Source organism: Lithobates pipiens, unplaced genomic scaffold, assembly GCF_037356315.1.
Source record: "Lithobates pipiens isolate NorthernLeopardFrog02 unplaced genomic scaffold, aLitPip1_a1.2 Scaffold_10, whole genome shotgun sequence".
Taxonomy (NCBI): domain Eukaryota; kingdom Metazoa; phylum Chordata; class Amphibia; order Anura; family Ranidae; genus Lithobates; species Lithobates pipiens.
In genome coordinates this window covers 186,093,426-186,106,308 of record NW_027507686.1, presented here as the reverse complement: position 1 = coordinate 186,106,308, position 12,883 = coordinate 186,093,426, and positions in this window count along the sequence as shown.

The following is a 12,883-nucleotide window of genomic DNA, read 5'->3' as shown; positions in this document are numbered from 1 at the left end:
CAGCCGTACCCAGCCATACTTAGCCGTACCCAGCCATACTCAGCCATACTCAGCCGTACTCAGCCATACCCATCCGTACTCAGCAGTACCCGGTCATACTCAGCCATACTCATTCATGCTCAGCCACCCCCATCCACGGCTCATCCATACCCATTCATGCTCATCCATGCCACATCAGTTATCATACATGCCACTACAGTGCCTCACAAAATTGTAATAGGTAGTCAAATTAGATTTGAAACATATGCCCTTAGAACACCTGACGGTGCTCCCTGCATGTTGGGCCTCTCTATATGGCCACACTGTGGAAAAGTCTCATCATACTCAGGAGGTGTAGGATAATCTATTTTGGGGTGTCATTTTTGCTATGTACATGCTATGTGTTAGAAACATTGTGTAAATGGACACCGTTGTGTAAAAAAAAAAATGCGTTTTAATTTTCTTTACACATTTTCCCAAAAACTTGTAGAAAAAAATTTCATGTTCAAAAGACTCATTATGCTTCATAGATTATATATTGGGTTGCTTTCTTTCCAAAACGGAGGAAAAAAATAGTTTTTTAATATATCTTTGGGGGATATTTATTATAGCAAAATGTAAAAAATAATGCTTTTTTTCAAAATAGTCGCTCTTTTTTTGTTTATAGCGCAAAAAATAAAAAACCGCAGGGGTGATCAAATATGACCAAAAGAAAGCTCCATTTATGGGAAAAAAAGAATGTCAATTTTGTTTGGGAGCCATGTCGCACCACCACACAATTGTCAGTTAAAGTGACGCAGTGCCGAATTGCAAAAAGTGCTCTGGTAAGGAAGGGGGTAAATTCTTCTGGGGCTGAATTGGTTAAGACAGCAGCTGTACATTTTCATGTATTTTTTAGGTTTATGATCTATAATCATTTTCTTGTCAAATTTGTTTTAATAGATTTTAACAGTTCATACAATCAGGTACAGATGCAACAATAAAGAAGTAACATCATAAAGTGCAATTGTGAAGATAGATCTAAGACACAATATAGGATGATATATACTCTATAGTTCAAAAATAGGAATAGTAATTACCGTATATACTCGAGTATAAGCCGAGATTTTCAGCCTCTTTTTTGAGGCTGAAAGTGCCCCCCTCGGCTTATACTCGAGTCATCGCTGTCTGCCTGCTCGATCAGCGTGTCGAGCAGACAGACAGCGGCCATTCTATTCTAATTCAAAAGCCGCGCCTCCGGCTCCGCCTTCGCCTGTGATAGGCGGAACACTGAATTTCCCAGCAGCCTGTGTTCCGCCTATCACGGACATCCGCTCATCCTCGTACTACGGACGTGATAGGCGGAACACAGACTGCTGGGAAATTGTGTTCCGCCTATCACAGACAGGGAGGCGCGGCATTTGAACAGGAAAATGGGCGCCGACGAAGAGCGGTGATCCTGGGACGGGACCGGACGGAGGCTCGGCTCAGCTCGGCTCGGGACGGGACGGGACGGGACCGGACGGAGTCTCGGGACGGGACGGGACCGGACCGGACGGAGTCTCGGGACGGGACGGGACCGGACCGGACGGGACCGGACGGAGGCTCGGGACCGGACGGAGGCTGGGGACACAGGTAGGCTGGACACACAAGGCCTCACACACACACACACACACACACACACACACACACACACACACACACACACACACACACACACACACACACACACACACACACACAGGGATGGATGGATGGATGGATGGACGGACACACACACAGGGATGGATGGATGGATGGACACACACACAGGGATGGACAGGCATATCTCACCCTCGGCTTATACACGAGTCAATAGGTTTCCCAGTTTTTTGGGGGTAAATTGGGGGCCTCGGCTTATACTCGGGTCGGCCTATACTCGAGTATATACGGTAAGAGAATTTGTTCTTAAAAGTGTTTGGGAAAGATCAAAATCCAATATAATAAAGAAGGCAAATTAGCAAACAAGAGGTTATCGATCTTCGAAAATCACACATAGCGTAAACATGAAAAATTTATTGGGAGATCTATCTAGTATATGAAGTGTATTAGAGCTCAAAATGATAATGTTACGAATATAGACAATATAGGTACAATTGTTGCTACCTGGACCAAGAGGAAAAAATAAAGGGAGAAAATTTGGGAAATGGGAGAGAAAAGCATGGAGATAAAAATTAAGAAAATGGGGGGAACGAGAGGGAAAAGGAAAAGCAAGAAGAATAAGAGCTCAAAAAAGAATAAAGGAAGAATAAAAATAAGAATTATGCCTCGTACACACGATCAGACTTTCTGCTAACAAAACCGTGTAATTTTTGTCCGAAGGACATTGGCTCAAACTTGTCTTGCATACAAACGGACACACTAATGTTGGCCATGGCCAACAATTATGAACGTAGTGACGTACTAGACGTACTATGTGATTTTTCTGTTTTTTAGTGCCACCCTTTGGGCACCTTCTGCTAATTTTGTGTTAGTAGAAGTTTGGTGAGTGTTGATTCACGTTTTTCTTTTTGCGTTTTTCATTTAGCACTTTTCAGTTTGTGCTTTTCATTTCATGCTTTTCAGTTCGTTTCTGAATTGCCGTTCGTCAACCAGACACGTAGCCTGTTATTTATTATTGGCCTTGGAGTTATTGCTTTGACATTATTTTTTTGGTTGAATGATGATTTGATTTGCTATATTTTCTATATTTTTGGATGCATAGAATGCACTTTTTGGTTAAGTTCTGTTGGCAGATAGCATGTCTAATTTTATTTGTTTTATTTTTTTCAATGCACAATAAAAAAAATTGTGGAGAAAAATACTTGGCTATGTGTTTTACTTCAGATGACAGTTTGGGAGTAGGCAGTTACATTTTAAAAAATACAATGTAAAATTGACAAGGGACACCAACATAGTTGTATCTTTGATCTTAAAAGCTACAAGATAATGGTGTTGTGGTAACTTGCCCAAAAAAAAAGCAAAAAAAAAAAAAGCATAATAATATTATTCTTGATATCAGAAAAAAAAGCCTTTGAAAATGAATATGCAATAACTCCATCAGTATCACCAGCAAAGGAGCTTCATTATTATCCCATTAAAGAAGAAGAGAATGTGCGCTGCATTTGGAGATTTCATTATTTGCCACTGTTATGATTAAAATGGTATTTCTATATACCTGACAAAGACCAGCTAGGTATAATTACGGCAATTACCACACTTCCGAAACCCTTACTTAGCACTGCAGACTAAGGAGACAGCATTTTGCTGAACACAAGAAGAGATGAGTCAAGATCAGGGGTTGTCTGGTTTATTCTGGGTGGGTCTACAATTTCTATGCACCATTATCAGCCAATCATTGCATAGAACATGGGCGTGGTTAATATAGAGGTGTACATTACATATCATTAATTATGTCATCTGCTTTCATGAGTCACAGTCATGAGTCTTGTGGCCCAGACATATTGTGACACTATTTCTTTATTTAGACAGTACAAAATAAAACTGCTTATGCAAGCTATATTTTCTTATATGTATGCTTTATAGGAAACTTGATACAGTCTGTAAATACAGAGTTTAAACTAACTAATAGGTTAACCCAAGTTAATCTTATATGAACTTATAAAGATGGAGTCACTCTGGTTCAGCCATATCACAACAATCCCCTCTTTAAGTCATGAAATCAAATCATGAACATGACTTACTTCTTCTCATTGTGACATACTCATCCCGGTGACCATAGTAAAAGTTAAGATATATTCTATTAGCTGCAGCTGGGTCGGAAGTTCAAGTACCTTGGAAAATCATGCACGTAGACTTGAAACAGGCAAAAAAAAGTAATACCATAAGCAAAATCAGTACAACAAACGCTATGTACCCCTAATCCAGGATTAATCCAGGATTCAGCATTGAGACCAAACCCCCATGTTACCCAGGGGGCTCCCAAGCAATTATTTAGCTTTTTCATCATGTCAGTACCCCCTTAGGCTCCTGAGAGGAACCATGCCCAGGTCATGTTCTTTTACCAGAAACAATGACCCAGCATAACAGTGTTTGAGGGGGCATCCAGGATGAACACCAGCCTTGAGCAAGTGACGTTCCTCACTGTCCCCGAGAATCACCACTATCGAAACCAATGAGACCAAGTAACACCATCCCTTGGAATCATTCAGAATCCATATATGGCATGTTCTTCCACAACAAATGTACGTGCTGTTGCCCAAGGCCAGTGGCTGTCTGCTTAAGGACCTGTTGGGCACCCTCAGAGAATACTGCAAAGGCAAGCTGTGAAAGTAGCTTGGCCATCTCAGTATGGGGGCCAGAGGTATGCATGAAGTGTGATGTAGGGCACGATCTAAGGTGTCAAACACTGTGGAGTTCCTGTAGACTCAGAATACACATCCCCTCTATGTCCAATGAGTGTGTTATTAGTGGTGTTATCAGGTGGGCCACATATAACCTTAAGGCTCCCCCCAGAAAACAGAGGCTGGTAGATGACATGTGAACCAATACATATATAATACAGTGCCTATGCCAGCATCCCTTCAAACAGTATATACACTGAAATGGTCGAGCATGTCCTGGGCACACTACAACAACAATCCCAATATGCCCCCTAACCCTCACCCGGACCACCTTCCAAGCATGCAAAAATAGAAATCAACAAACATGTAATCTCAGCTGCATAGAAATTGTCCATGGAATGCAAAAAGGAGGAAGGGGCATGACAGTCCATAGAAACAAGTGGGAGGGGCATGACAGCCTTTAGGCCAAATAAAAATAGTCCCAAAGAAAAGCTCAAAAAGAAAAGTCTCCTGGATGGCTTCTGAATGTCCATTAAATTCGCAAAAAAGGAAGGAAAAAGAAATGTCTACATTATAACTCTCATTCTGCTCAACTTTTCCCAAAACCTTTTGGTTCAATTCTGTGATCACTCATATGTACAGACATGAATTCTCTACCCCAAAACACTGCCTCTTTGTAAGGACAGAACTTGATATCCACAGACAGACTGGAATTGATGCGTTGGGCGAGACCGGGCACATCTGGATCTCTTTCATGTGGTGCTCATGGGAATTTTGTACCCCAGGTTTGTGTCATGTGGCTCCCCCTTGAGGTATCATTCACAGGAACATTTTCCAGCAGGAGTCCGCCTTTAGTCATCTGATCACCTCCTATAGTATTTGAACAACAAAGATGAACAACGAAGATTTCCATGTTAAAGCTATAGTCATCACTTCTTCCGGATAGGGTATAGGGCAGGGTATGAATGGGGTGTAGGTTATGACTGGGGTGGGCATTTCTTCATGTGCATGGGGCTGTGGGTGAATGCAGGCTAGCTGGGGCAGATACTCCTCATCCGACATGAGTAATCACAGAATCTATCTGATCAATTCAGGCCTTAACCATTGGAGGTATTAAAAATAATATTCTTAGTTGACTCAAACATAAGTAAAACATGCAGGAATGAAAATGTTTCTCAGCAAGGGTTTTCATTATATAGATTCAATATATTTAACTAAACATTTTTCCAAATCCAGTATTATAGCAGAACTTCAACAAAACTTAAACCTCTTTAGTTTCTTCTATTACCGGGACCCAGGTGGACCCGAGGGACTTAGGACAGAACATTTTACCCAAACACATATTCTGACTCAGAAGTCTCCCGACTTTGCAAACATGTCTGATCATCAGCAACAAACAAAACATTGATGGATAAACATCATTTCATCATCAACACTTCATGACTGACACCCTGGGAATTCAGAAGGTAAACATCCAGAATAGTCATTCTGATTCTTATTTCAAAGAAATCCTTCCCATCACATTTTAGTACCTCATGGACTCAATATATGCAGCAAAGTATCTTGATTCTAGTCATTTAATTTCAGTAACTTCTTCAAATGTTTTTTTTTCAAATTTCACCCTTCCTTTACCAAAATCCCTTTATCAATTCTTTTAATTTATTTTAACCCCAAACTTTTAGGAAAAATATAACATGGGCCTAAACACAATATGAGACAACCTGTTGTGCACATTCCAGACACACACTTAAAATACTTTACTAATCGAAATGATACCCTGTGTGTTCATTAAACACAATACAACCACTCTCTCATTCCACATTCATTTGGCCATTCCATTCATCCTTCATTTGTCCATAACACCTTCAAACCTTAATATTTTTCTCTCTAGTGTCCGGAATTACCAAACACAGTTACTTCTCTTTTTCTTTACTAACCACAATTCCTCTGGCGTAGCACCTGGAATATACAACTTCCCCTTATTTACTTTCGTATTCTGGACTCTTAATTATAATCAGTTAAAATCAACATTTCAAAATCCCCAATCACTGTTAATACAGCTTAAACACTATTAAAACAATTTGCACAAATATAGCACATTTGCTGTTATCAGAAAAAAACACCTTTTAACTTCAATAATGTAAGGATAGGCAACCACATCCAAAACAGTCTTAAAGTCAGACTCTAAAAATTTGTATCTGATCAGATTCCTTTAAAAAACATTTAGTACCAGTGCATACATATAATTTTATCAGTGACATGTCATATTCCCCTTTTAATGTTCCCAATTTACTATGGAGTGGACATGGGCTTAATATGTGCCCAACACATTTCATGAATAAACTGACACTAGTTGCAACATTTTAACAATAAACATGTACCTTCATAGATAGCTTTTCTGAATCAAATCCTTCTTTAACTTTCATTCTCCACCTCAGCAAGTCTCTCTGACTCGCTGACTATGGAATGCAAATATAGAAGTATGCTCCCCACAAAAGCGGCGGTGAAGGCATGGTTGGTGGTTTGGTCCCCTCTTCCACCCGAAACAAAATAGCAGATCTCTGCGAGCGGATATGCACCTCCGTGCATTGTTCTAAACAGTACTTTGGACAGGAGGGATCACTCAAATAGTAATCTGTCTTTGTCCAAATCGGCAATTCATTCCTCTTAAAGCACCACACACAGATGAGTACCATACTCTGTCCCTCTCACCTGCCCACTTTAGCAACACTCTCTGTCTTGGCAGGATCATAGGACATATATCAACTACCCAACAATTTATCTGCATTCAGAAAACAAAATACTCTAAATTGAAATTCCAAGACAAGACAAAAATTCACATACACATAAAATTAAGCATTTCTCTCTATTAACAACTTTCTTCTACCTAGGTGTCCATCTTATGAAACTGCAAACGGCGGCGACCCCAAGGACCACCACCGATCACAGTCCAGAAACAGTCCATAAAACAGAGACAGTCATGGGAGAAGTGTTTAAACATGTTCACACCCCCAAACCCACCAGCTCAGAGGTGGAGAATCGGGGAGCGATGAGGGAATCTGGGGGAATCCGAGGGGGAAGGAGGAAGATTCATAATCTCCCTCTACCTCATTCAGACCCCCCAAAACAGTAACCATGTCCCTCTGTCAGTGCATCCAGCAGCAATTTAATCACTGCCCAATAAACCGACATCTTGGTGTCTCTATGAATCTCTGGTACCGTAATCCCGCAAAAGTCTCACGAGAACACAGCCCCAGGGCTGCTCATTGCACATGGTGGGGTGCTTTCAACAAGGGTTCTAGCCTCCCCACCAACTCTCTCTCTCTTTTTATCCTTGGTTGAACATTTTCCCGTGCCTGTTGCCAAACAGTGACCTGTACTGATCTGCACATTCTACCAACCCACCTGTACTGGCTCATTATAACTTCAGCAAACAACAATAAATAAATAATCAACAAACAAACAAACAGACAAACAAACAAACAGGGTAACAGGGTAAGTCTACACAAAAAAAATCCTTATTTTAACAACACCTTTTATCTGATAATCCAAATGAAACTAGCTGTGACACTTTAAAAATCCTAATTTTAAACAAAACTCTCTGTGTTCATTTCCTTACCTGCTCAAAACCTCCTATCTCAGCTGTCCTTTAAAATCGTTTCCTCAAAGATACTTCATAATCAGTAAATTTATGATCACAAATATCTCCACATTGCTACAGCAAACATGAGAAAAAATCCCTCAAGCTCGGTATGCAACGCCAGTAAAATGTCCCCTTTAAATCTCAAAACAAACTCTGATTGCTAACTTCCCGTTTTTAAAAGTATTTTCCTTCACTTTTTTTTCTTTCTCTATGTGTCAGTTTTAAAACGGCTTTGAAATCGGCTTGTATAAAAAGAACAATGCATTGAAAAACCTTGCAAAATGCACAACTTCCTTTAATAAATAACTCAAATCTCTCTTTTACCTTCTTACTTCACTTACCTTACCCTCAACAATGTAGGATGTTCTTATCAACACCCTTACTAACTTACTTAATCTCATCACACCTTGGGCGTTTTCCAAAGCACCCACCTACCTTACAACCCCCTCCAAACTAAAACACATTACTTTTACAACCTGCAAAAAATACCATTCCGATACCATTCCAAGAGTTACCAAAACACATGTTAAACATGCCCAAACAAATTATGCACTTTTCAAGCAGAATCAAGCACCTATCATTCCAGAGCTCTATAACCAACATACTAGCAAAGGGGAGAAGTCATATTATTCATACCATCTCTCTTCAAAGAAAACCTTAGCAAACTTATATGAACATTCATATAACATTACTCACCCTTTCCACTATACCTAAACATAACAAGATAAATTTACTTCACTCTAATCTAATTTTCCCCTTTTGGAACATCATATAACAGTGAAAACAGGGGCTGCTTTATCCCATATAACCCTGTATCCCACACAACACAACAGATATCTTATTACTTTAATGCAAATGTGATAGACAAGAAAAGCCAGATAGAGCAAAAGTTTTGTGGTCCCGGTAGTAATTGGTAATTGCCCCATTACCCTTTTCTTATTGTCTTTCCCAAAAAGAGCGTAGTATTACGTTTTAAACTTCTCAACAGTCCCACAGGACACAAGCTTCCCAAGAGCCTCTTCTTAACAGCCTGGCCCGTCTCACAATTCTCTTCTTAATTAAAATGTATCCGACCAAGATTGTGTCAAAACTAAGGCAATAAACAATTATTTGTTTGCTTCAAAATCAAAGTTTGATCACCCCCCGTCAAGTCCTAAATTCCTAAATTCAAATCTCAGCAGTGCCTCCATCTGTTGTGATTAAAATGGTATATCTATATACCTGACAAAGGCCAGCTAGGTATAATTACGGCAATTGCCACACTTCCGAAACCCTTACTTAGCACTGCAGACTAAGGAGACAGCATTTTGCTGAACACAAGAAGAGATGAGTCAAGATTGGTGTTCAGGGGTTGTCTGGTTTATTCTGGGCGGGTCTACAATTTATATGTACTATTATCAGCCAATCATTGCATAGAACATGGGTGTGGTTAATACAGAGGTGTACATTACATATTATTACATATCATTAATTATGTCATCTACTTTCATGAGTCACAGTCATGAGTCTTGTGGCCCAGACATATTGTGACACAATTTCTTTATTTAGACAGTACAAAATAAAACTGCTTATGCAAGCTATATTTTCTTATATGTATGCTTTATAGGAAAACTGCTACAGTCTGTAAATACAGAGTTTAAACTAACTAATAGGTTAACCCAAGTTAATCTTATATGAACTTATAAAGATGGAGTCACTCTGGTTCAGCCATATCACAACAGCCATGTCACGAATGTTAATTATACATTACGAACATTCGTTTACAAGACCGATCGCTTCTGGCTCATCCTTGCTTCCGAGCATACGTGTTTGTACTTTGGTCTTTTGTCCAACGGACTTGTGTATACACGTTCGTAAAATCCAACAACGCACATTTGTCCATGGAAAATTTTAAAACCTGCTAGCCAACATTTGTCTGCAGAAAGTCCGACAACAATTGTCTGATGGAGCATACACACGGTCGGATTTACCGACAACAGCCTGTCATGGGGCTTAAGAATAGGCGTAGGAATAGTCCCTGGGATAGAATGCAACTTCAAGCACCAAACACACATCTAAGAAGTGTATGTTACCAAGGCATCAATAAGGATACATCAAAATTGGGAGGGGGAGGGGTAATGTTTAACCCAAGGATGCCAGCTTTTCTTGAATTTACAGATTTTGTCATGAGTGATAGCTTCTATTTTGGCATGGATCATAGCTTGGTTAACTCTGTGTTTGGTTTCAGCTAATATTCGCATCGGTTATTTCCAAGCTTTGGCCTGGTCTGTTTTGTGGGGGTTGTGTTTTGTAGAAGGAGTTTAAAGTGGGATCGGATGAGGTTAGCCGGTTTTAAATGTAGTGCTCCAGATCCCGCTCAGACCACCAACATGCCCCATTGATGGTGCTTGCTAGACAGTTATGTGAACTCTCCATTCTCCCTCATGACAAAAGGAAGCTGTGTTCTGTACAGCCTGAGAAAATGCAGCTCTTTCCTCTCTTCCTGGGAATCTCCCTCTGGGAAATGCAGTTCAAAACCCTTGATACAGTAGAGTCTCTTGCCTTTGGACTACAGTTCCCACACTGTAGCGCTGCCTGGCTCAGCCTATTGTACTCTTTCTAATCACCAGCGTCATTGTAGCTGTTAACCATTTCATTACCACAGAGCAGAAGCTACAGAGAGGAGCTGCAGCCATTGTTTCTCTCACTCTTCCTTCTTAGCCAGACACCTGGCTATGGTATGTTTATTATTTAAAAATAAATTAATGAGACTTTACAGTCACCTTAAGTAACTGAAGTACAATTTTTTCAGCAAACACACAACATATGTGTTCAGCTCCTCAAGGGCAACCAGCAACATGTGAACAAATAGGGCAGAAAGACAGTGAAGTGAAAAAAGAAAGAAAGGGTAATTAAAATGACTAATCAGTAAACTACTAATGCATTCCAATACACTACAGCTGTGTTAAAGTGGTTGTAAACCTCAGACATGAAATATGGACAAAGCATATCCCTCTATAGTGTGTGCTTATCTCAATCTAGAGCATGAAGTGTAATTTTTGTCTGCTGCCTCATTCCTCTGCTATCAGCATGTGTCACTTGTAATGAGTTTCCCTGACATTAAGAGAAAAATTCAAAAGAATGTTGAGTCTGGTTGGTGGTAACATAGTAGTACTGTCTTTTTTCCATCAGGACTTCTCTGTGCAAGATTCAGCAAAGATGTTTCTGTATCATTAATAGGCATGCTACAGAACCACCAGATAAAAGAGGGTTTAGTGGATGCACTACAGAAATGTCTTGATGGAAACTTAAAGCACTGAAACTCTTTTTCTATTACATTCAAATGATCTGTCATATGTTGTGTAGCTAATGATAAAGAACATACTGTAGGCTTGTTTCCAGGTCATGTTCATTCCTGACCTTTGATACCCACAATAATGATGATTGAAATATATTGATGTTTCTCAAAAGAAATAGCATCCAAGTTCACATACTAGTACTAAACGTTCCAAAAAGTACGTGTTGTTTACAAAAAGTAGCTGATATTACTTGATGTTCAAGATAATATAAAACAGCCAAATAGGCAAACATCTGCTGTATCTACAAAACAGCCAACAAATACCGCATTACATAAAACTTCTTATAGATCCAGTTTACAATGATGATTTATGGGTTTGTTGCCTGGTGAAAACATCATGCAGTTAATATGTTATAACTGGAACATGTACCTGGAAAAAAGTTCAAAGTAGACCCAATTTTAGATGTTCATAATACCAAAATAACAGTTTTACAGATAGATGTTCTTTGAATTTCAAAGAACACATAAGAGTAGCGTGCCCAAATTTGCTGGCTGTAGACAGTTATATGTCATGTTTTATTAACTGTATTTATTTATGTAGCGCTGACAGACTCTGCCATGCTTTGTAGACCACATTGAAGTACTTACAGTAATATTTTGCCAATAGTTTAAAAAAATGTAAGCAAGCCTTTTACCAGCCAATGTATTAGGTACACCTTGCTAGTATCTGGTTGGACCCCTTTTTGCCGTCAGAACTTCCCAGATTCTTCATGGCATAGATTCAACAAGGTGCTGGAAACATTCCTCAGAGATTTTAGTTCATATTGACATTATAGCACCAGGCATTTGCTGCAGATTGGTTGGCTGCACATCCTTAATGCAAATCTCCTAATCCACCACCTCCCAAAGGTGCTCTATTGGATTGAGATCTGGTGACTGTGGAGGTCATTGGAGTACAGGGACCTCATTGTCATGTTCAAGAAACCAGTTTGAGATGATCCTTAAGTCTCTTACACATGGTACGGGATTGTCATTTGACAGACTGTTGTCCAAAGTTCTTACCGTTAGTACGCTCCTTTCAACAATTGTTTTCCAATTTTTGGCCAACAAATGTTGGATGACAGGCTAGTAAATTTTTGTCAAATGACAGCTCCATGTCAGATTTTCAGATGGTCAGTACACAAATTCGTCACACAAAAAATCAAAAGTACAAACATGCAAGCTCAGAATCAATGCACACCAAACACAAAGTTAGCAGAAGGGGCCCAAAGGATGGTGCTCAAGAGCTGAAATTACTCGTAGTACGTCACTACATTGGTGTTTGTGGCATGACGATTTGTGTAATGTTAATATGCAAGACAAGATCCTGGCACACGCCCTTTTGACAAAAATCAGATGCTCGGTTGTCTAAAAATTGTACCGTGTGTACGAGGCTTTTGTGTTCAATGGTGTGGTTCTCATAAGCCCAGGGCCTTTTTATATCCATACCCATAGCATGCTCCCTTTTTACATCCTGCAATGATTTATTGGTTGTTTAAGTCGTGGGTGGCTTCAATGTCCATTAGGAATTTAAGAAGATGGTAGACAAAATCCTGAGTTGACATTTGAGATTGATGTAGTGCCGGCTCCTGACGAGCATGCGCTATATGTTTTGAAAAATTATTCCTAAAACCACAGTTGGGT